Source organism: Nanorana parkeri, unplaced genomic scaffold, assembly GCF_000935625.1.
Source record: "Nanorana parkeri isolate BGI_ZX_2015 unplaced genomic scaffold, ASM93562v1 scaffold1492, whole genome shotgun sequence".
Lineage (NCBI taxonomy): Eukaryota > Metazoa > Chordata > Amphibia > Anura > Dicroglossidae > Nanorana > Nanorana parkeri.
In genome coordinates this window covers 215,193-237,914 of record NW_017307760.1, presented here as the reverse complement: position 1 = coordinate 237,914, position 22,722 = coordinate 215,193, and the positions used below count along the sequence as shown (strand labels likewise).

Genomic DNA, 22,722 nt, shown 5'->3' with positions numbered 1-22,722 from the left:
CACACCCACAAAAGGACCCCCCCCCCCCCCCCCAGCTTCAGGGGTGCCTGACACCGCCACCCTTAATCCTGAGCTAACTTGAGAATCTGATGAGTGGTAAAAGCTTTTAAAACATCGCCTATGCCCAATTTTAGGCATGGTAGGTTTTTTTTTGCGATTTTGTGGGCGCACGCAATTTTAAAGCTTGACATGTTTGGTGTCTATTTACCCGACGTGACCCCGTCTTTTATGTTTTACCAAAAAATTGGGTAAAAAATGTTTTATAACATAACCTAGGGAAAACAGGTTTTTTTTTTCTCTAAATTTTCAAAACTTTTTTCATTATATAGTAAAAAATAAAAACCCCAGTGGTGATTAAATACCCCCAAAAGAAAGCTCTATCTGTCCCCAAAAAATGGTATAAAATGTATTTCAGTGCAGCGTTGCATAAATAAATGACAGTCAAAGTACCGCAGCGCTGAATACTGAAAAATGGCCTGGCCAGGAAGGGAGTTTAACACCCCGCATTTCAAGTGGTTAAGCTCTCCCGCAAAGGTTAAAGGATAGATCATTCCCTGTAGTGGAAATTATACGGTTATATGTACAGATGATAAAGTATGTGTCATGTTATTGTCTTTTAATAGGAAAGCCATCCTATTATGAGTCATGAAGTATATATCTCACACACAGTCAGTGTAGGTGGACATGAACTGGCTGTAAAGATAATGGTGATCTATTGATTTTTAATCATCTGTTCACACCATCATGCATTGTTTTAGCTCTTGGCTTGAATCGGGTTTTGCTTACTATTACCTGACAGTGCCAACTGACTTAGGCCCCGTTCACATTGAGTGATTTATCGCGCGATTTTTGCAGCGATATCACTCATATTTCCGCGCGATATCGCTCTGTGTAGCTTCACCAATACATTTCAATGGAGCTTTTCACATCTCGTCGCTCAATATCGCTCAATATCGCTTGTAGCTCGTCGCTGGTAGCTTGTCGCTCCTACATGACCCTTTTTTCGAGCGATTTTGAGCGATATTGCTTCTGATTTCATACAGCCCAATAGGAAGAAGTCGCGCAATATCGCTCGTCGCGCAATATCGCTCAAAGTCGCGCGATTTTCATGTCGCTCAGTGTGAATGGGGCCTGAATGCGTAATTCTACTTTTGCAGTCAAATGTATGAAAACACCACTTTATATTATATGATGTGTTCCCATTCACACAGCATGCCTAAAAAATATATATATTTTTAATATTTCTTACCTGTCTAGATGTTTCTTTGGAGCAGACTGCAAACTACTCTGAACAATTTGAAAGTAAAGGTGGAGAGAGGTACCCACAGCACAGACTTGGTTCCTCTCATTAAAGGGTTAATAAACCCTCCAGTGTTTTTGCATATATCTAATGCCAGCAAGCAGTAGATACTGTATATGCAATAAGTGTAAAAAGAAAACAACAAAAAAACACGCGTTAAAAGCGATTTAAACTTGCCTGTGTCTTCCCTGCGCGCTCCTGTCCGAAAATGTGAAAATTCTCGGGCGGCCGCAAAACATCTTGGGGCGGGTTATATATATATATATATTAGTATATGTATTTTTACATGCTCTGTGCTGCTGCTCTGCTCCGGGGTGCCGGCATAATGTCTTGGGCAGAGGGCCTCAGGAGGGGAAGATGTGCAGAAGGCTTCAGGAGGGGGAGAAGTGGGGGCTGGCAGAAGCGCTGTAAACAGGCACCACGTGGTTCGTAAGAAGACTGCTGCAAGGTCCCCAGAAAGCGCAGGACCTAAGGCAGCCACTTCAATTTGAAAATTTAAAGCAGAGGTATTGGTTATCAATATCAGAGCATTTCCATGAGTACGGGTACTCATGGAAATGCTCAGCATCTGCACCGATAACGATACTGGTAGCGGTATCAGTGCATCGCTTAGTTATGCAATGCTACTAGCATAGCAATGCCACTGCAATATGGTTATATGCTATTTATAAGTAATATGAGTCATTGGATATATTATATTAAAGTAGAAATCATATTATGGAATATATCATATGTATCACATTTGCTGGTCAATCCATATTGTGGGTTTAACGGGTTGCTATAACCACAATGATGATGTATTAAGCAGTGAGTACTTCAATAGATTAAGTTAAGTACTTCATGTGGCATGCCGTGGATTCCCTGACTACAGTCCCCTTTTCCTCCCTTTGGGAACTGAATGGTAGGGATGGAGTTGAGACAACATTGATGCCATTCATTTTTTTATTTTAATATTCTGGATGTAAGTAGATTTTGGTCATATATCAAATTGAATTTTATATACAGTATACATCTCTGTATAAACAAGCCAATGTATGTAATATTACAGATAGACTTAAAAGAGAACTATGGGGTAAGTGTTTTTCCCCATAGTTCTCGTGAGGGTCATGGGAGAACATATACTGTCGTCCTCCCCGTGACCCAAACCTCAGTATATCGCGAGTGACCGATCGCGGTAAACTGAGACTGCCGCAGCTGGGACGGATTCCGACAATGCTGTCGAGATCCACCCAGCTGCGTGAGTGACAGCTGGCTCTGCCTATCTAGAGGCAGAGCCAGCTGTGCCCGCCCCCTCCCCCGTCCGTTCCTTCAGTCAGCGCTAGAGGATTGGAGCAGGCAGGGGGGAATCCCTACATGGAGCCGTGACTGACAGTCACCGCTCTCTGCAAGGAGATGATCGAGAAGTGAGCGAGCGACGGTATGTGTTCCCTCACTTCCCGATCTATTGAGCCGACGTGTGACAGTTTCATTTTCACTCACCTCATAGCTCTCCTTTAATGCTTGCCCTGAAGAAGACATTTTCCAAAACTGCTAAATGCATCCAGAATTAAATGGGTGATCCCTACCTGCCAACTCAATGTTTGTACAAATGAATATACCAATCAGGTGGCTAATTATTTATATACGTCGTTGAAGACATATTGATAACGTGGAGGGGTAGCCTCCAGGGGTATTTAGAGTGACAAACCTATGTATTTATATTTCAATGCAGCATGCATATGTGATTTGGCAATTAGGTGTCTGGCCTTGCCACAGCTAGTCCTGTCTGGATTGACAGTACTACCTCTGTGGCCGAAACCCTCCCACTGTGAGTTGCAGTGTCTGGAAGGGGGAACGTGTGAGACACAAATGAAGGCGAATTTGTCTCAGTCAGGGAAGGTAAAGCCATTTTGTTGTTTACTTTATGAGGTTTGTAGACCACATAATAACTGGATTTGGGACTTGTTTAGACTGCATTACAGGAGCCTTTTAGTTGTATTTTAACCATATATTTTTTTACACTATAAGGCTATGCTGTAATATCCTCCTACATGCGCCTGCTGTTTATCTTACCTTATCTGAGTCATCACTGCAAGGTTATCCCTCATCTCTGGCATCTTCTGGAATACACCTACATTCTCCTACATCCAAATCTGTACTAAACTCTCTAGTTTCATATTTTATTTTTATTTCTCCATGGAAGCAAAATCTTCTAACTGAAACCTGAAATATGTTCTACTGTTCTATAAGCACTTCCAGGTGCTGAAATAAGCACTCCTTTTCAGAACATTCCCAAAATATAATGCCAAATAACTGTATTTTACAAGAGTTCTTTTACAACAAATCAAAATCGGATCAATGAAATAATATATATTTCACACTCCAAAGAAAAATCAATGCTAATAATTCAGGAACTGCACTTACCAAGTATCAGGAGTTATATTTTTGCCCACACATCCCAAAATGGGCCAAATGAATGCGTTTGCCAGATATATAAGGAACAAATTACAGGGCTGATATAAATTGGTATAATTTTATTACAACTCCACGGTTTGCTGACTAAGTATTAGAAAATATAATTCAGATCAAGAAACCCCCAAAGATGTCCAGAAACAGCATTAAAGTTTCATACAAGGTTTGAAGAATAATACCAATTTTTAAACACCTTCGATCTATTTTTTTTTCAACCAGGGTTCTGTGGAACTCTACAGTTCCTTCTGAGGTTGCTTGGGGTTCCTTGAGCAGTAAACAGCAGCAAATTCATCTCCTACCTACAGTGACCACTTGTGCAAGAGGGCAGTTTTCCACTGCCCACCAATGTACACCGATCAGCCATAACATTATTAGTGTGAAGGAGGGAGGGAGGAGGAAGGGAGGAGACAGGGAGGAGCCTCCCTGTCCCTCACTTGCTCGTCACTGCTGAGGCATTGAGATCGATGGCCTCAGTGTATTTTTTCTTTTCTTGTTTTTGATTGGACCGCTTGGACCAATGGCGCTGTGCCCCACAAAAACAGCCCTATCTGCCAGAGCAAGAGACTTGCTTTTTCTCTGTTGTAGTTAGGTAGCACTTCATATGCTTTACCTAAAATTTACCAAATGCGCATTTGTAAACAAACGGCAGTGCATTTTTTTTAATGGCACCTCAATGCGCTATGCATCAACATGCTTGGGTTCCAGCGCACTACAACACACAGCACAGCACATATGTGCATTGCAGTGCACTGGAAAAGGCACATAGCTTGTAATTTAAAAACATATTTAACGATGTATTAATGAACACAGAGCTTAACTAATGTGTCTTTTATATCTGCCTGGAGTGCAGCTTTAAAGTGACATTCCCCCCTCAATGCTGGTGTAAGGACTTACCTTAAATGACATCTCTTGATCCGATCATCATCTTCCTTCCGGTAGTTTTCAGGAGTCGCTCCAGTGCTGGTCTCGGTCTCTGATCCAGTGCTGACTGCTGTGTCTCCTGTGCCCCAGGGGCATAACCACAGATCGTGGGGCCCCATAGATAATTTTTTATGGGGCTCCCAGCAACCTCCTTACTGTCTATGATATTTAAGTCAGGTAGCAGGAGAGCTGCCTGAATAATCCCCCCATGTACATCTGATGTCAGCTCTTCTTAATTAATAATGTCAGTGTCGGCAGCGACTTCTGCAATCCTTACTGGGGCCCCCTTCCTCTCCCAGGCCCCATAGCAGCCACATGTGCTGCTATGGCTATTGCTACGCCACTGGCCCCGCGGTGTCTGAGCGAGCGCACGCTGCTGGGCTGCATGCATTGACTTAGCCGGTGTCTCTCCTCTTCTCCTGGCTAAAGATCTCTACTGCACCTGCACCCACCCCATGATCCTTCAGGGCTGCTCGAGAATCTTCAGATATTCAGAAGGGATTCTTCAAACTCCCTGTCAATCGCAGAGAAATGATTCACAATGGTTTACTTAGGTCATTTGAACCGGGCGGCCATCCAGACATTTGCACAAATGAACCAGATAAACAGGTAAGTTGTTACCTATTTGGTAACTTTTTAGTTTTTTTAATGTTTTTACGTATTTGCATATATCTACTGCTTGCTAGCACTAACTTCTCTTTAAGGGCCAGTGCACACGTAGGCGATTTATCGCGCAGTTTGAGTTGCGCAATATCGCACAAATCACAGATTCACATTGAAGTCAATGGAGGCTGCTCACACCTTTGCGGTTTGTCACGCGACCGAAATCGCCTGTCACACGAAAAGGTGCAGGAGCCATTTTTGGGCAGTTGTAGCGCGGTTTGGGTCCCAAAGACATCTTTATGCATTGAAAAACGCGCGGTTTACAATGAACAGTGGCACGATCGAAAACAGCCTTGCATCTGAAACGCCCAGGTGTGAACCTAGCCTCATAGTATGAGGTCAATATACATACCGCCTGGACAGAAGTAAGGATCCAGATGGGCATCCATTGCTGCCCGCTCCACTCAAATTGGGAAAAGAAAACTATTTTGGTAGGAGCTTGATATAAACGATGTCAATGCGTACAGTGGAGTCTGAGATACAGGTTTGGTAAAATGTAAAAACCACACGTAAAACAATGTTAACTTCTGAAATCCTCAAAGTAAAAATTCCGAGCCAGAAAAATGAAAGAGCGTTTTAACAAATGTCACTGACAACTCCGGCGTGTCTCCTGAGGGAACAACACATCCCATTTCATTACAAATCCAATGTTGCATGAACCATATGCACTGCAGGGAATACTAAAACATTCTCAAACTCCCTGTCAATCGCAGAGAAATGATTCACAATGGTTTACTTAGGTCATTTGAACCGGGCGGCCATCCAGACATTTGCACAAATGAACCAGCTGCAAAGTGATATTTATAAAGACCGCCAATTATTTCCTATATAGAAAGCAAAACTGTTCCCCCGACACTGAAATCCTAAGCCCGACTCCAGGCACGGCGATTTTTCTTTTTTCTTTAATCTGTGTGATTTTGTTAGTACTTTAGGAGATCTCTAAGCTGTTCAGAGCTCCTGATATGTACAGCGAGGACAGCCTTTGACAATGAGAGAGAGTGTTAAAGCTTTGCTGGAAAATTAAACATTTTAGTTGCATCAAACATTTAATATAAAACAAAGGGATTAATCAGTCAACGGCTTGAAAAATCTCGGTCTATTTCGCCGGCATAATACCTACCTCATCTCTTAAATGGAACCCACCCATGTTAACCACTTGCCGTACGGCCATTGTAATCAAAGGCTGGAAGGCTCACTCTTGACGTTGGTTGGGTGTTTATAAACGTCCTTTCCCCGCTCATTTTGAACATTTTAAACAGCCGGCTATAAAGCTGCCCAACTGCTGCTACAGTGCTGGGGAGGTGTGCCCCCCCCCCCCCTCCCCACCCCCCGCTCTGCTGCCGCCAAATCTGCTATACTGGCATGGCAGCTCTCTGTACCTAGAGCAGAGGGAGCTCAGCACACTTCCAGCAGCTGATCTCCCCCTCCAATCACGGAAAGCAGAAGTGAAGTGTATTACATCACGTCCGGCTTCAATGTGTAATTTCTCCAGCTGCTCTAGCCAGAAAAGAAGCTGATGAAGCAGATCTGTGCTTCATCAGCTTCTCTTGGGTCCCAAGGTGACATTAGTTGACAGCCAGCACCATTACATGCTATAGTGACCCAGGCGGCCCACACGGCATCAGAGGGATGCCCTGGCCGGGCCCCCCTGTGCCCGGGTTCCATAGCGGCCGCCTGGGTCGCTGTGGCGATTGTTACGCCACTAATTAGGGGTCTAACTGACCCCTGATGTCTCCATAAAGAGGATCTGTCACTGTGTCTGTGCTATCACATTGGGAGCTTGTTAGCACCCTATGTGATAGCAATAAAGTTTAGTATAAAACAAAGTTTAACAAATAATCACATAAGAAAAATTAAAAAAACAATAACTATTTTAAATTTCCCCACCCCCACGTACACACACACACACACAGTCGGGTGAGCCTACGTGGGAAAACAAAGATTGTGCCACACATATTACATATCACCGTGAACGTCTGAGTGAGAACAATAATTCTAGGGCCATCTATCACTGTTATCTCTAAACCCATAATCAGTAAAAGCTCTTAAAGCGTTGCCTATGAGCAATTTTGGGTATGGTAGTTTTTTTTTGCGATTTCATGGACGCACGCGATTTTAAGGCTTGACTTGTTTGGTGTCTATTTAGCCAACATGACCAAAGACATGTAGCATAATACATTTTGTCCTAAATGTATAAAGAAAGATTATTAATTTGCAATGTGTGCAACGTTTCATATCATGACAGGGAAAACAGGTTGTTTTTTTATTATTAAAGTTTTTGGTACTTTTTTCTTTATATAGTGTAAAAAAAAATAAAAACCCCCTCAGTGGTGATTAAATACCACCAAAAGAAAGCTCTATCTGTCCCAAAAAAAAGGTATAACCTTGATTTGGGTACAGCGCTGCATGACGGAATAAATGTCAAATTACCTCAGCGCTAAATACTGAAAAATGGCCGGGACAGAAGAGGGGTTTGACACCTCGGCCTTCAAGTGGTTAATGTAGTTATGACGTCATTGAAACTGATTAAATGCAGCTATAATTACCAGATTCGTTTCTTGACATCTGCACCCTGTTACCCCGTTTTTACATGAGTACAGAGAGATAGCAGTCAATCAGGCTCTGATGTATTGCACATGTACAAACAGTAGGGAAAAAACACAAACAAGGGGCGCCTTTTCCTGGTGCAGACAAATTTATTAAGAACAAAAGCAAAAGTGAATGTGAAACATACTCACAAAGGTCGACATGATTACAGTATGAAGAGTAAGTACATGGACCAAAGAAGATGCCTGCGATTGCTGCACAGCCGTGTCTGTGTGCCAGCAAGGAAGACTGTGTGATGGCGCGTTTCCGGGTTCACGCCCCCTTTATCAGGTGATGACGATCTGATGAAGGGGGCGTGACCCCTGAAACGCGTCATCACACAGTCTTCCTTGCTGGCACACAGACACGGCTGTGCAGCAATCATGATGATGATCTGATGAAGGGGGCGTTATCTTATGCTGGTGGCTTTCAAGAAGAATGTGCTGCTGTTCAGATCACTGACAGTGATCTGTGCAGAAGCGCATTCTTCTCCACAGCCGCTGCGGAGTTAATGAGATCCAGCAGCGGCGGTGGAGCAGGCTGGACTCGGCAGTGGAGGAGGAGGCGGGGCCCGTGGTCGGCAGCAGAGGAGGAGGCGGGGCCCGGTGACGGAGAAGGAGTCGGACCCGTTATGGTGGGCTCTGCAGGGTCACCCTCAGGTGGGCTGCGTGGGATCTCAAGTGGGCTCTGCCAGGGGCACAACTAGAAGTCACGGGGCCCCACACAAAATTTTGCTATGGGGCCCTGTGATTTCTAGTTACGCCTCTGACAGGAAGAATGAGCAGAGGGCTGAGGAATGAACTCAGCAGTCAGCTGCTCCTTCAAAGTCCAATCAGCAGGCTGGGGGTGTGTTCTTGACTATGTTGCGCTGCTGTCGTTGAGATCTAGAACCTGGCAGTGCTGTCTGATAGGGATGTCTGGGTCACAAGCCTCTCTGCACAGAAATTCAGCTAAACGCCGTGGCTGCTTTCCTAATGACTTGCGTATTGACAAATGAAGGTGGACAGCTAGTTTGATGTGAACAGTTTAAACCATAGAAAAGCTCCGGTCATGTGAAATCTCTTCTCTGCTTCTTGCGTCATGTGCCTCGTATTCCAGCGCCTGTCGAGTTTAAAAGGTTCCCCCGACCTTGGGGCATCTGTGCAGTCACCAGCTATATCACACAGAACACAAACAAGCCCTCTTTTTGCCTGATGGAAAAAAAATCTTCTGAATCTTGTGTGTTTTGTTATAATCCAGACTGGCCTGTCCATGCCTTGCTACAGACGGAATTGTGACGAGTTCAAGAAATATTGCACGTCCAGCTGTCTCCATGAGAATTATACATGTTTCAGATATCATATTAACTGAAAAATAAAATCTTTTCACTATTTAAAGTGAACCTGTCAGGCTCCCGGAGCTGACACAGAAAGCCCATATCAGGTGCCAATATTCTGTGCGTTTAATATTTTATATAATATTTTTTTAAACTGTTTTTTTAACTTTACTTGAATTGCTATCACATAGGGTGGTTACAAGCCCCCCATGTGATAGCATATTGGTGGTGACAGGTTCAAAAGACCCCTAGTGTCACCTTTCCACTTTAAATGAGCTATTAAAGTGCAGATCGCACTTCAATAGCTTGTTGCTCAGCTTCAGGAGCCAAGCAACGACAGCTCAGGGACCGGAAGTGATGCAATCCGCCTTCCAGTCCCATAGAACGGGAAAGAGATCGGCGAACGGACATCCGCCTCTCTCCTCCCCATTTCCCAATCTCTGCAGCTGCGGACAATGCCTCAGTACCTGTGATTGGCGCTGCGCGCTGTCAGCTTCCTGGCGAGCTCGGCACGTGGAGCTGCGAACACGCTCGAGCCCATCCTTAGTAGCCACCACTCCAAGACCACTCATCTGATGGACTACAAGCTCAATACAAATTAGAAAAGTAAACATGAGATTGTAGTCCATCACAGGAGTGAGCTTGGAGCGGTGACTACTTTACAACACACACAGGGACCTTGGGGAAGAAAAGTAGCCACCCTCCAGAAGGAAGGACTGTCTCGGCACCAATTCAGAGATAATTTGAGCCGAGTGATACATAAATAAGATTTTTTTTAATAGTTAAGGTACTTTGTAAGCATTTCAATTTTTAATTCCTGAGTTTTGTGTCACTTTAACTGCTGGACAATGGCTGTGTTGTCCCACAGGCCTGTGTTTTTGAAATCTTCAGACTGGTTGGACAAAATTACAAATGCTTCGGCAGGTAAAACAGCTCATTCTGCTGTTGCATGGAGCTTATGAAGATCATGGCTGATAAGAAAACAATTTTTTATTTTCTTGGCAATGACTGTAATAATAGCTGCCAGCTTATTAAAAATTGAACAAAAGATTTAATTGGATCAACATGAAAATATGAAATGACTTATTCAGCAAGCATACATTACATTACATTCAAAACAAAACTGCAGTCTCCCTGGTTTATAAATCAGACAGTCTATGTTATTACACAGTGGGCTCACAAAGTGACAAGGAATATCTATTTCTTCTGGACACCCCTTTAAATGTCAGCCATATTTTACAGTGGGTGCCCAGACATAGCACGAAAGGCGCTACAAATGCATCTACTTGGAGTGCCTGAACAATGAGTCCAGAAGACACCAACAATCATATGAAAATGATGACATTTACAGACTAGTCAACTTCAGTGTTTGTATAGAGAAATCACTTACCTTTGAGACTTCACCTCACAGTGGAGGAGAGCAACACCCTTCTGTGAATCTGCAAATTCAAAATAGAATATCATTAGAGAATGTCTGTGAAGGTTCTTATTTATACAGATTATGGTATAGCTGGTAGTGGTTGGTCACATCCAATTGGTCTTCTTCTGTAAGGCTGAAGACGTTTAACATTATCCAAGCATGTTCTTCAGTTCTAGAGTGTCAGGCACATACCCCAGCATTTATGGCCACATGGGTATCTCAGTCATCTTAATATAAACACCAAGGAGTGTGGTAAGCTGTTTAGAACAAGGAGATTGGCTTACCTGTGTGGACATAAATGCTAGGGTATGTTCCTACGTGAAACCATAGGCCTTTCTATTCCCATCCATGGTACCGCAGCACCCTAGGGTGCCTTCCAGTTTTGTCAGGGGTGCCTTAAAATGTTTGCACAGTGTCATGCATTTTCATGGTGCACATGAGCGGGCCACAAGAACCATGGAAATACATGACACTAATCTATGGCAGGCTGCATCCAGGACCTCCCCAAGCCTTCAGAAGCGGACAAAAGTCCACCTCTGTTCAGACCTGCTCCACATCCTGCCCTCTGCCATGCTGCCTTAGATGCACTGTTGTAAAGATTATGAGGTAGGTCTAATATGAAGGGGGGACTGAGGACTGTCATGTAAAGGGAAGCTCCTGATATGAAGAGGGTGACTCTGGTGAGAAGGGGGATCCTGATGTGAAAGAGGAGAACTCTGCTGTGAAGGGGGATGACCAAATCATTTTTACCCCATAAATCCATACCAGACCCCTATTTAGGATGAGGGTCTGGTATAGATTTTGGGGGAAATTACATGCCATCTTTTACCTTTGCGTTTTTTACATTTTAGACGGAGGTGCCTCGAGGTTTTGCATACTTTTGAATGGTGACACAACTAAGGGGAAATATGGTAGCATACATAGACATTGCATAAACATACAAATTAAATGCACAGTATGATGCTATTCAAGCTGCTTAGGGTCACATCACATTAGGGATTCTTGTAATTTGCAGCAGCTCACCAGTAACAGAATCACCAAAGAGAGCACACCTGCTGATCACTAATGGTAAATGGTAAAATAAAATGATCTCCTAGCATGATGGAAAGAAATTCTCCATGGCCAAACATTTTTGAAATCACAAATGATAATTTCCTTAAAGGAGAACTATGGGGTCAGGGCTTTTCCTCATAGTTCTCCTAAGGGTAACGGGAGGACACAAACTAGCGTCCTCCCGTCACCCTAAGCTCAGTATACCGCGAGCTACAGCTCGCGTTATACTGAGACGCTGCAGCAGGGACGGAGCCTGATATTGCTGTCGAGATCCACCCAGCTGCGGGATTGACAGCTGGCTCTGCCGATCTAGAGGCAGAGCCAGCTGTCCCCGCCCCCTCCCGGTCCGTTCCGCCAGTCAGCGCTGGGGGATCGGACGGGGGAGGGGGAATTCCTGCAGGGAGCCGTGAGTGACAGTCACGGCTCTCTGCAGGGATAGATCAAGAAGTGAGCGAGCGACGGTATGTGTTCGCTCACTTCCCGATCTATTGAGCCGACCTTTGACAGGTTCAGTGTCACAAGTCGGCTAGAAGTATGAGGCTGAGTGATTTTCACTCACCTCTTAGTTCTCCTTTAAAGCATCATGACCCCCATGAAAAGCTCTCAGCGCGCCTTACTGATCAAATGCCTAAGTTTGAAAAGCTATGGGAACCCCGGGTGAAACACTTCCTGCCACCAACCTTTGACACACGCCTATTCTAGCTTTTTCTCCCTCCTTGTATGTTCCTGACTGCGGCTGCGGTAGCCCCGCGAGTGTCAGTCCCCACCCTAATTAAGTCATAACTGGGCGATTGCTAAAAGTATGCCATGTCTACTGTCGGTACAACTGTTGTATAGCAATGCCAATGTCTACATCACTATGTACGCACACGCACGATGTTCGTGTCAGTGTATCGTTTAACAAGTACTTTACTGGAAAAATAAAAAACGTTTTGAAACTAAAAAAAAAAGCACCATGACCGATCAGAACTATGCCCGATCATGTCATCATGACCGATCCTTAAAGCATCATGACCGATCAGAACAAAATACAATTACATATACTATTTGTTGAATTTTCCCAAAAAAGGTTTTCCTTATCTGGACTACAGAACTTCACCATGTACACCCCTCTCCACATCCCATCATTCATTTCTGTCCCACCAATACAGTGGTGCTGGCTTAACTCCCAAGAGGCTGCCCATATACTGTGTATGGGGAAAATGCTCTTGGAAAATGTGCGTATGTCAAGAGAACACCATGCTGATCCCTCCTCCTAGTAGCTGCCCCTGCAAAAAGTTTTAAAACTTGAATTTTGAATGAACATTTTAGAAGAGTGCATGATTAATTTACAACCGATGTCCCAATTCCGTTGATACAAAGACTACTAGAACCACCAACCTCCCCTCTTCAACCCAATAAAACTAGACCACACTTTTTGATGGAGTTGAATGGCCATAGCAGACTTTTATTATACAAAAATAACAATAATAAACTTAACAGAACTGAAAAATGAAGCATGAGATTTTTTAAGGTCTTTTGAAGGCCTTAATTATTACCAGATATGGTGTCTCTACGGAACACCTTGAATCAGTTAGGCCCCCAGCCGCAACAGATCGCCTCGGGGACAATCTGCACATTGACCGCAGACACATCCATATCTCAATTGCCTGTTCAACTACCATATATCACCATGACTTGAGGACTCACACCAAGACAGGTCCCCAAACATTAACCACCATCACATATGTTCTGTGCCTACAAAACAAACCAAAAATGCCAACACTGCTATGACAGTAACTGACCACAAACACCAATTTACAGGGCGGGTTGGTGGGAAGTTCCTTCATCCGATGATCTCCGACTAACTCCAGTGAGACCCTCCTCCTCAGACCACTACAAAGACTCCGCCCGAACTTTGAAACTGACCAATTAGGTAAGTGACCCTGCCCTGTTAACCCATCCCTTAATTAACTCTTTATTCCTTGTTTACCCTTTTCACTAAGTCATGTACGCCCTCCGCCAATTTTGTTTGCTTCGGGCCTAACTGTACAGGAAAAGGAAACGTCAGAGGTACGGCTTTATTACAATAAGTTGTATGTTGTACAGGCTTATTGTAGAAAAAGTTAAACACCTTATATCTTAACATAAAGTAGCACATATTCCCTTGTCAGAGAGATCATAAAGCAAGAATTTATGCCACCTATAAGACTCACTGGAGTAATATCTTAGCAATAAATAGTCAGCAAAGGCATGCTATAGGTAAGGAACGAACACAAGGAAAGTTGAAACAATGGTCCAGTCCACAGGTGGTACGATATAGGTCAAGGCCATAAATAGACTCTCTTGGGGGAAATATCTGCATGATGCTTTTACAAGCCTGGTGATGATACCACATGGATTAATAACATCTGATTCTTGCTACAGGAACAAAGTAAAGGAAAACAAAATAATGCTGGGATATGATCTAAAGGAGCAGAGGGAGGTTTAAATGTTACAGAGGAACTTCACCCATATTTAAAAAATGTCAACAAAGGCACCTTTAGAAATGTTTATTAATGGCAATCTACAAATAGATGTTTATACACCGATCAGCCAAAACAGTAGAACCACCCACCTAACATTGAATAGGTCCCCCTTTTGCCACTTCACCCGTCAGGGCATGGACTCCACTAGCCTCTGAAGGTATGCTGTGGTATCTGGCACCAAGCCATCAGTAGCAGATCCTTTAAGTTGTGAGGTGAGGCTTCCATGGATTGGACTTGTTTTTCCAGCACATCCCACAGATGCTCAATTGGACTGAGATCTGGAGAATTTGGAGGTCAAGTCAACACCTTGAACTCAACACCACTGCAGGCCAGGAACATCTCCCAAAAGCTGCAGCTATGGGGTTGCTCTGACCCAGTCGTCCAGCAACCACAATTTGGCCCTTGTCAGAGTCCCTCAAATCCTTACACTTGTCCATTTTTTCTGCTTCCAACACATCAACTTCAGGGACAAAATGTTTACTTGCTGCTTAATACAGTATATCCCCCCACTTCCAGGTGCCAATGTAACAAGATAATCATTGTTATTCACTTCACCTTTCAGTGGTCATATGTTATGGTAATCGCTGTATATAATTGCAGCTTTCCTTATTCTTTGTATCCGTTATTTTTTCCCCTCCATTATCACTAAGGGCAGATGAATCCATCTCCCTTTACTTCCTCACACCTCCCAACTGCATGGACTGTATCTCTTTGGAAACCAAATCCCTCTGTCCCTCTTTAACTCTCAGATGTGCCCGTTTTTGGTCTGGGTCAGGGCCGGACTGGCCATAGGGCAAGCCGGGCACTTGCCCGGTGGGCCGGGCCGGGCCAGACACAATCAACCTGATTGTGTTCGGCCGGTCCGCTATTCCTGATGGCCGGCTCTGAGCAGAGCAGCGTCTACTGTGTGGTAGCGAGCACTGCCGGCACTACCACACAGTAGACACTAGAGGGCGCTGGTGGGGGAGGCCAGAGAAACACCTCCTCCCCCAGCCCTCTCTACTCTGTGCTCTTTCCGGAGCTTGCTGGTGCTGTTCCTGCAGCCTGCACTGTCCCGGTACCGGCCGAGATATTAACATATGAATGGGCCGCGGTAATTTGCATATCAATACGCCGCGGCCCATTCATATGTAAATATCATGGCTCATTCATATGCAAATCCTCCCCCCCCGCTGCTAAGGAAGAGAAGACTGCAAGAACAAGGTATGTGTATGGTCAGGGATTCAGGGATTTACTCTCCCTGCTGCCCCAAGGCCAGATTTCGCAGGGGCGGCAGGGTTAGTTTTAATTTTTTTTAATTTTTTTTTCCCTTAATTTTTTTATTGTTATTTATCTTATCGTTTACTTTTTTATTTTTTATAATTTTTTATCTTATTCTTGTTTATTTTTTTCTCATTTTTTTCTTAGTATTTTTTTTACTTTTTTAATCACCTTTTTATTTAATGATTATTTCTTGGAGGTGACAGGTTCTCTTTATTGACCCTGTCACCTCCAGGACAGGAGTTCAAGCACAGCACTTTTGTTACATTGGCGGTCAGTGCGAATAGTTTTATTACATTGGCTGCTGGCATACGGACCGGGGTTGTGTGTGTGTATATGTACAGGGGTTGTATTTTTTTTAACGTGTTGTGGTGGTGGGTTGGGGAGAAGAAGTGTAATAGGCTACATTCACACCTAGGTGCAATTAGTGATTTCTGTGTCAGGAATTTTGCGTTTTCCTGCAACAGAAATCCCTAGATTGGCATTTACAAATGGCAGCTGTCACCTAAGTTAACGAAGTTGCATGTAAACGCCTGCACACCGCATATAATGATACGTGATATGATTACATTCGGTTAGGAATCAATCACTCTCCCTGGACGCATCGATTGTGCTCCCGCCACAAAGCTGACAGCGCGCAGCGCCAATCACAGGCACGGAGACATTTCCCGATCTGTGCAGCTGCGGACCGCGAAAATGTCTCAGTACCTGTGATTGGCGCTGCACGCTGTCAGCTTCCTGGCGGGCTCGGCATGTGGAGCTGCGAACACACCCGAGCCCATCCGTAATCAGGAGGAGAAAAGCTCTATTGAAGTTCTATGGAAAGTTCCAACTTCTGAGATCTCCAACGACATGACTTATTGAGAAGTAAGAGGATTGGCCGAGCAGGCTGTACTGCACCTGGGCCACCCGCGGCATTTCAAAAATACACATACTACAGATTTTAATAAATATTAAAATGAACTAGGGTCAGACTAATCCAGGACATTATTCATCTAAATTGCCCCACTCAATATGGCCACCGCTTGCACCCATATTGTGGGATTTTTAGTCCTCTATAGCTGATGGTATTATTCTGCATTAGAGTGTAAGCTCCTCTGTACAGAGACTGATGTGACTTCTCTGTACAGCACTGCGGTATATGTCAGAGCTTTATAAATGTATAATAATAGTGTGTGACTGTGCGGGGGAAATTAGAGTGTTAGCTACTTTAGTGCAGAGAATGCCAGGGGGTTTGGGGGGCCAGCGAGATCCGATTCTCTATAGCAATATGTCTGTGAAGGTTCCCATTCATCCAGGTCATGGAATATCTGTAAAAAATAAGTCAAGGCAACTGGGCTTACTGTGTTTTTCTTGAAGACGTTTCACTGGCCATCCAACCAGATTTCTCAATTCAGAAATTTCTGCATTGAGAAAGCTGGTTGGATGACTAGTGAAACGTCTTCAAGTAAAATACAGCGAGTCCAGTTGCCTTGACTTATTTTTTACAGATATTCTCTATAGCAAGCTTCCTACATTGTTTGCAAGGTTTGTGTATTGGTTGTAGCAAGGCTTGTGTGTCAGCTGTAGCCCTCCGGTACTTACTAGTGGCCGGCCCTGCCCCTCGATTGCGTTTCTGTGTTTGGCTCTGCCCCCTGTTGTGAGGGGTGGGGCTTGTTGGTGGTCACGTGATTGGGCTGCTCAGTCTAAAATGCCCGGGCCTATTTTTAGTCCCAGTCCGGCCCTGGTCTGGGTATATATCTCTTAAAAAAGAAAGAAAGAAAGAAAGAAAGAAAGAAAGAAAGAAAGAAAGAAAGAAAGAAAGAAAGAAATATATAAATGGTGTTTTACTGCACTTAACCTTTTATCCAACTTTCAACTTGTTGCATTTATTATTTTAAAAGGCCAGTGTAAAGGGAAATAAGTGGTGGAAAATAAACACTTTTTGTGTATTCTTTATGATCCACATCACTGGAGATGGCAGGAGGTTGGCTTATATACTTTGTACTAAACGGTGTCGCTCTTTCTCATCTCAGAAAATTGTTAGGTATATTTTCTGGAACTCTGGGTTGGCCTCCTAAACATGTGACGGTGCACATCATCTGAGGAGAGGAAAAATACCTTTTCCCAAGATCTTACGAGATTTTGCAGTTTACAGATAAGATTTCCCAGGAACACGCTGGTGATGTAGCCTTCCCACGATGCAGCTATGAGGCCAGGGCTACATCACCAGTGCTTTACTACCCCGGGAAGTGGAAAAACAGTAATTGTAAGTAAAAGCAAAAAATGTTTGTTGAATTAATGTAAGGTCCCTTTTACATGTGTGCCAGTTCCGATGTGCAGGGGATCCATGCACGAATCCCCTGCTGATTGGAGCAGTTTGGAATGGATGTCATCACGGACATGCGTCCATTTAATCAGATTACCCCTGATCCGCTACAATCTGTTCCGTTTGGTTCTCCGGACCTGGCCAGAGTCGGGGGCAATCGGATGCAAATGGACGCACGTCTGTTTAGATCTGGCTACCCATTGACTACATTGGACTTCCGATCAGATCCACCTAAAAACTGACAGGCAGATGATTTTGGTATCAGCATAGAGAGCTGCATGCTGATGTATTTTTGGAGAAAGAGGGTAAATGTCCCCTCTAATATGGGTCAGTACTTTACAAACCCTTGAACACTGTAAGGGACAATTCACACCAGCCACTGCGCTAAACGTGTGTGTTGGCCGACACAGTGCTGGCACATTGCACTGTGGTCTTTTTTTTTTTTGCTCGAGCTTTATTGAAATGTCACAAGTGACATTTCATTCAGTTCTACGGGTAGAGTGGGTACGACGCGGTTGTTCCGTGCTGCATCCCGCTGCGCTGAAAAAAAGAACACAGCATGCCGTACTTTTTTCAACACATACCAACGTGTTTTATTCTTTCTTTTCAGAGACAGAAGGACTATGCAGTGTTGAGAATTACATTAGCCAGATTATTATTTCATTCACACTACATTTATTCTTTAAACACGTTAAGACTAAGGGAATAACACGATCAAAACTGAGGATTTCCTACTTACCATGCCGAGTAAACCCGACACCGATTAGTCATCAGTAAATACTTAGATAGATTTGTAAATTATGGGGCTAAAATGAAAGTGTCAGAGTCAAAATATGCCACGAGGAAAGCGAGAATGTCTGAGAGTCATGAAGCTAGATGTGAACTTTCCCTGAGAGCGTCAATGGAATGTCAGCTATAATTATGTGCTGGCAAGAAGCCTACGTTAACAGGACGTCAAAATTACCGTTTTCAGCTTGTATCCACATGACACCACTGCTGCCCAGCAGAAGTAGTAAAGGAGATGGTAATACTATATTACAAGAATTTCTCCTACATGAAAAATATCTCATACATGCATTATTCTCATTTACCACTTGCTGCCAGCAGGGGGCTTGCTCTAAGCTTGTGCACCAGCTTACTTTATCTATTTTCTTTAAAGGAGAACTATGGGGTTAGGGCTTTTCCCCATAGTTCTCCTTAGGGTAACGGGAGGACACAAACTAGCGTCCTCCCGTCACCCTAAGCTCAGTATACGGCGAGCTACCGCTTGTGGTATACTGAGACGCCGCAGTATACCGCGAGCTCCTGAAGCCCATCAATAAGCTATTGAAGTGCGATCTGCACTTCAATAGCTTATTTAAAGTGTAAAGGTGATACTAGAGGTCTTTTGGACCCCAGCATCTACTTAAAGAGTACCTGTCACCACCATCTGATATCACATAGGGGGATTATATATATAAAATGTGGATTATAACATGGGTGCAAAAAAAAGCCTCGGTCATGAAAGGGTTAAAGAGGAACTCCAGGAATGTGAAAATGTAACCCTTGCAGTCAGGGCTCACACTGCAAGAGTTAACTGCTCATTTAGGGCAGGGGTGGGCAAACTCTGGCCCTCCTGCTGTGATGAGACTACAAATCTCATGATACAGCTGTCTCTGGGAGCCATGCCTATGGCTGTGATAATCTTGCAATGCCTCATGGGATTTGTAGCTCCACAACAGCTGGAACAAGAACCCATGATAATGCAGCCCACAGCACTACATGGGGGCCCAGGACGTGGCAGGTGATAACCTTCTGGACAGGTTCTCTTTATGCTCTAGTCAGGCCTTCCATGTATTATACTAAATTCATTTTTTTTAAATGAATGCATTTTTCAAGGGCCGTACCTACAGACTCAGCAGAAAAGTCGTATAAACAGTCCCATTCTAATTAATTAAATGAAAAATATGTATAAAATCTAAGCTGAATTATTCATGATGTATCTTTTCTAGAACCTCATTACCATGTTTCACTGCTAAAACATTGGCGGATTTGCTGCAGCCGTATCTGGGTATGTCAACGACGACAGGACTGTAATGTGGGGAAAATCTTACTTAAATTGCATTTTTTTGATTCATTGATTCAGTTTTCTTCTTTGAACACTTAAAAGATTAAGATTCCCATTCCTACTGCATCCAGGTTTTCAGGTTATCACTTCTGACTAAAGCTGGCCATACAATAGTAGATTGTTCTTTGGTTTTAATGTTCGAGTTTGGAAATGAGGGGAGTTCCTTGAGTAAAAAAAATTCCAACCTGCTCCTTTGATTTTTTTGGGGGGTTACTCTGATAGACATGCAAAAGACCTGAGACTGCTGCTGGGTTCCGCCATTATGGATGGGATGTCAGCAGCCCCAGCAGACTCAGAGCTGTCACTCAAGTGACACTCTATAGCAAGGGTGAGCAACTCCGGCCCTCCAGCTGTTGGGGGTCTACAAGCCCCATGAGGCATTTCAAGACTGACAGTTACAGGCGTGACTCCCAGAGGCAGAGGCATTTTAGGATTTGTAATTCAAGCACAGCTGGAAGGCTGACCCCTGCTCTATAGTATTTCCCTTCGCTCTTCCCCAGGTTATGGGCCCGCACAGACAGTAATTAGACACTTTTTTAAATGGTCGTAGAGCTATTCGGTCTGTGAATGTCTGTGTTGTCAATGCATACAACATTATGGACACTAGATGGAGTCAAAGAGCATAGTAATTTCCTATGCTCCTCAGCTCCATCTAGTGGCCATAATACAGTGTGTGCATCTACAACTCAGACATTCTCAGATGGAACAGCTCTAAGGTCATAGGTTGACTCTCCTGAAATTGAGTACAGCTACTCTTTAACCCTTTCGCTGCCAGCACCGTATTCTTTATGGTGCTGGCAGCAAGCCCATGTAAACAGAGTCCTGGCAGCTCTGTTTAGCTGTGTCACGTCAACTGTCAACTTTACATTGTAGGCGATACTGGCAGCTGAGCTGCCGCCAAATCACTTCCCGTCTTGAACACCCCCGTTTTGCTTCCCGGGCTCCACTGCCCCTCCTGTAGGCCTGGGACCAGCATTATGAAGCGGTTGCATGAACGGTCCCCATAGCAATGTATGGGATCATTCATGTCAGTGGATCCGTGTGGCAGAATCTGCGGGGCTGAACCGCCCCGGTGTGAACGGGGTCTCAAAGATGACCTTTTTGGCACCAGCAGCGAAAAGGGGGTTTTCTTGATCCTAACAAATCATTGATCTCTCACTCAATTTTTATTTTGGGATGGTGGGGAAGGGTGGCAACCTTTCAGATTTGTAATGTTTTCTTTGGGGTGATCTTCCTTAACCACCTGCTGTCCGGCCGTTGTAATTAAACGGCCGGACAGCGGCTTCTTGAATGCGGGTGGGCGTTTTTAAACGTCCCGCCACGCTCGTGTCCGCCGCAAGGCGGCGCGCACGGACGGGAAATCGACTTAGAATGTAAACAGCCAGCGATGGCTGTTTACATACAAGCGTTCAGGCGTCTGTAGAGAAGCCCGATCCCTTGTAATATGCGTGCGGGTGTGCGGGCCCCCCCTCCGTCGCAGCTGCTGCTGGCGATCCCGAGCTCCGCTGTTCCCGGTGTGAGCACGGGACCAGCACAGCAGCTCTGCGGCCGGAGATCAAACGGAGATCAGTACACAATCTCTGTTCGATCTCCTCTTCGGAATGTAGGAAGTGATGTTTATTACATCACTTCCTGCATTCCTCTGTCACTCTCCGGTACAGAAACCGGAGAGAAGTTGGTGAAGCGGGTCTCTGCTTCATCAGCTTCTCTGGGGGTCCCAAGGTGACATTAGGGGTCTTAAAGACCCCTGATGTCTCCATAAAGAGGACCTGTCACTGCAAATTGGCTATCACATAGGAAGCTTGTTTGCTCCCATGTGATAGCAATAAAGTTAAGTGGAAAAAAAAGGTTTAAAAAAATGTAAGTTACAAAAAAAATTAAAAGTCACATATCAAAGCGATAAAAAAATGTTTAAAAAAAATTTAAGTCCCCCGCCCCCACATACCCACGCAAACATGCGTCGAGTCTGCCTATGTGCGAAAACGAAGATTACATCCATTGCGCCGCACATGTTACATATCGCCGCAAACGTCGGAGTGAGAGCAATCATTCTAGGGTCATTAATCACTGATAACACTAAACTGATGAGCGGTAAAAGCTTTTAAAGCGTCGGCTATGGTCAATTTTGGGTATGGTAGTTTTTTTGCGATTTCGCGGGTGCGCGCAATTTTAAAGCTTGACATGTTTGGTGTATATTTACCCGACGCGACCCAGTCTTTTATATTTTACCAAAAAATTGGGTAATAATAAATGTTTCCTAACATAATGTTAAAAAAACTTTTTTTTCCCCAAATTTTCTGTAATTTTTCCTAATTATAGTAAAAAATAAAACCCCCAGTGGTGATTAAATACCACCGAAATAACGCCCTATCTGTCCCCAAAAAATGGTATAAAATTCATTTCAGTACAGCGTTGCATGACGGAATAAACGTCAGTCAAAGTACCGCAGCGCTAAATACTGAAAAATGGCCTGGCCAGGAAGGGGGTCTAAACACCTGGTCTTGAAGTGGTTAAATGATGTCTCCTAATCCGATCTTCTTCTTCTTTCCTGTCCTTTTCATCTGTCCCTCCAGCGCTGTGGCGGGTCTCTGATCCAGCGCTGACTCCTCTGTTCTTGCTGGCACTTCCTGTCCCGCGGTGTCTGCATGCGGGGGCACGCGTCCATAGACTTACCTTGTGTCTCTCCTCGTCTCCCGGCCGAAAATGCATGCATGCGCTCACCCCAAGATGCTTTGCCGAATTTTCGGGGGGGCGTGTCTGAGGGGACGTCTAAAGACGCCCGCTCAGATCTAGAGAGCTCGGGCCGGCCGTTTTTTTACTACGGCCGGCCC

The 22,722-nt window shown here is 44.3% G+C and overlaps 1 protein-coding gene across 1 annotated transcript in view; it reads right to left on the bottom strand.

Moving 5' to 3' along the window:
• RAB27B (RAB27B, member RAS oncogene family) overlaps positions 1 to 10,668 on the bottom strand; it is a 95,609-nt gene extending 84,941 nt beyond the window's left edge. The window contains exon 1 of the mRNA XM_018570270.1: positions 10,627 to 10,668. The gene's annotated coding sequence lies outside the window, so the exon portion shown is untranslated. The remainder of the gene's footprint in view (positions 1 to 10,626) is intronic.
• Positions 10,669 to 22,722: the final 12,054 nt, after the last annotated feature.